This window comes from Ranitomeya imitator, chromosome 4, assembly GCF_032444005.1.
Source record: "Ranitomeya imitator isolate aRanImi1 chromosome 4, aRanImi1.pri, whole genome shotgun sequence".
In the NCBI taxonomy this organism is placed as follows: Eukaryota; Metazoa; Chordata; class Amphibia; order Anura; family Dendrobatidae; genus Ranitomeya; species Ranitomeya imitator.
In genome coordinates, this window is record NC_091285.1 from 664380987 (window position 1) to 664384397 (window position 3411).

The following is a 3411-nucleotide window of genomic DNA, read 5'->3' on the forward strand; positions in this document are numbered from 1 at the left end:
TCAGGGCTCCTAGCACAGGCGGCCTACACCTTTCCCTCACCCACCTCGTCTTACTGTGACGGTCAATTGAAAGCTGTAAATGCTGTACCAGACCCCGATACTTCATGCCTGGCTGATTGCTGCAGTGCCATGCTACAGTTTGTACTGTGGGTGAATTGAGGCCACTTTCCTGGTGTCTGTCCCTCATTTAATGTGTTTTGGCAATATTTGGGGCCATTATAAGGTGTTGTGCATGCGCTTGTTTTTGGCTCCCATTAAGATGAATGGCATTCGTTTATGTTCAACGAATTAATCGGTGAATACTGCAAATTCGGCAATCATAATCCGAACCGAACATTGAAATATTCACTCATTTCTAGTCAGAAATTAGTTTAATATTTGAATTTATGATAAATAGTGAAAATATAAAATAGCCTACAAACGGAAAAATTAAAAGATTAAATGCAAAAAATACACAAATAAAGCATATAGAAAAGCATCAAATAAAAACTATAAAAAATACATATACAGTATAACAGAATCTACATCCGGTCCAAACCATTGAAATAACACAAATTCATACATTGCCTGACACTCTCGAATAAAACTGTATAGCCCAGCTGAGTAATATCAATCATATCAAATTTCCTCACAATTTCAACAGTGGCGTAACTAGAAAGTTATGGGTCCTGGTGCGAACTTTCAAATGCCCCCCTCTTCCCCCAACCATGCAAAAATATTTTCCACCCAAATTCAGATTTTCCCTATTCATTTCGCACACTATAGCTTTATTGCAAAGTTGTATAGTGTGACCTCAGTGGCGTAACTATCCGGTGCCCCATCCTGGTATATATCTGTCCCCCGTACTGCCATTGCTATGTAATTTATAAAAGAAAATAAACCATTATACTCATCAGGGGCTTATACAAAGTAGACACAGGAATAAGACTGGGTATTACAAATAAGAGATATTATAACCAATGTATCAATAGTCTACTCACAAGTGAATACCAAATAGTAAACCAAGCCACCACCTGTGTCAAGAAGGTGTAGTGAAACCACTACAAGAACAAATCATCAGGGGCTTACATAGAAGTCATGAGGATCCATATAAGAAGTATAATGCACCCCCATAGTACTCCTTCTAATATAATGCACCACATAGTCCTCTATATAATATACTGCACAGTTCATAGTCATCCATATAGTATAATACACGCTCCATAGTCATCCATATAGTATAATACACTCTCCATAGTCATCCATATAGTATAATACACTCCCCATAGTCCTCCATATAGTACAATAGTATAATACACTCCCCATAGTCCTCCATATAGTATTATACACTCCTCAGTCCTCCATATAGTATAATACACCCCTCATAGTCCTCCATATATTAAAATACACTACTCATAGTGCTCCATATAGTGTAATACACTGCTCAGTCCTCCATACAGTATACTACACTCCTCAGTCCTCCATATAGTACAATGCACTCCTCATAGTCCTCAACATAGTATAATACACTCCTCAGTCCTCCGTAAAGTATTATACACTCCTCATAGTCCTCCATAAATTAAAAGCCTCTTGTGGATGATGTATACTGTATGTAGTTAATCTTCATATATACGTAATCACTATATGTATTTAACCCCTTAATCCCATATGACGTACTATCCCGTCAAGGTGCCCTGGGACTTAATTCCCAGTGACGGGATAGTACATCATATGCGATAGGCCGCGCTCACGTGGGGAGCGCGGCCGATCGCGGCCAGGTGTCAGCTGCCTATCGCAGCTGACATCCGGCACTATGTGCCAGGAGCGGTCACGGACCGCTCCCGGCACATTAACCCCCGGCACACCGTGATCAAACATGATCGTGGTGTGCCGGCGGTGCAGGGAAACATCGTGCAGGGAGGGGGCTCCCTGCGGACTTCTCTGAGACCCCCGCAGCAACGCGATGTGATCGCGTTGCTGCGAGGGTCTCCTACCTTCCTCCCTGCTTAGCTTACCAAGTGCCTGCTCAGAGCAGGTGCTTGGTAAGCCTGCAGTACTATAAGTCAGATCGCTGATCTGACAGAGTGCTGTGCAAACTGTCAGATCAGCGATCTGTGATGTCCCCCCCTGGGACAAAGTAAAAAAGTTTTAAAAAAAATTTCCACATATTCCCATAAATACATTTCTTTATCTAAATAAAAAAAACAATAAAAGTACACATATTTAGTATCGCCGCGTCCGTAATGACCCCACCTATAAAACTATATCACTAGTTAACCCCTTCAGTAAACACCGTAAGAAAAAAAAAACGAGGCAAAAAACAACGCTTTATTATCATACTGCTGAACAAAAAGTGGAATAACACGCGATCAAAAAGACGAATATAAATAACCATGGTACCGCTGAAAACGTCATCTTGTCCCGCAAAAAACGAGCCGCCATACAGCATCATCAGCAATAGTTTTTATCGTATAAAAGCGCCAAAACATAAAAAAATGATATAAATGAGATATCGCTGTAATCATACTGACCCGAAGAATAAAACTGCTTTATCCATTTTACCAAATGCGGAATGGTATAAACGCCTGCCCCAAAAGAAATTCATGAATAGCTGGTTTTTGGCCATTCTGCCTCACAAAAATCGGAATAAAAAGCGATCAAAAACTGTCACATGTCAGAAAATGTTACCAATTAAAAAGTCAACTCGTCCTGCAAAAAACAAGACCTCACATGACTCTGTGGACCAAAATATGGAAAAATTTTAGGTCTCAAAATGTGGAGACGCAAAAACTTTTTTGCTATAAAAAGCGTCTTTTAGTGTGTGACAGCTGCCAATCATAAAAATCCGCTATAAAAAACGCTATAAAAGTAAATCAAACCCCCCTTAATCACCCCCTTAGTTAGGGAAAAATAATAAAATAGAAAAAAATGTATTTATTTCCATTTTCCCGTTAGGGCTAGGGTTAGGGTTAGGGCTAGGGTTAGGGCTAGGGTTAGGGTTAGGGTTAGGGCTAGGGTTAAGGTTAGGGTTAGGGTTAGGGCTAGGGTTAGAGCTAGGGTTAGGGCTAGGATTAAGGCTAGGGTTAGGGCTAGGGTTAGGGCTAGGGTTAGGGCTAGGGTTAGGGTTGGGGCTAGGGTTGGAGCTAAAGTCAAGGTTAGGGTTGGGGCTAAAGTTTGGGTTAGGGTTGGGGCTAAAGTTAGGGTTAGGGTTGGGGCTAAAGTTAGGGTTAGGGTTGGGGCTAAAGTTAGGGTTTGGATTACATTTACGGTTGGGATTAGGGTTTGGATTAGGGGTGTGTCAGGGTTAGGGGTGTGGTTAGGGTTACTGTTGGGATTAGGGTTAGGGGTGTGTTTGGATTAGGGTTTCAGTTAGAATTGGGGGTTTCCATTCTTTAGGCACATCAGGGGCTCTCCAAACGCGACATGGCATCC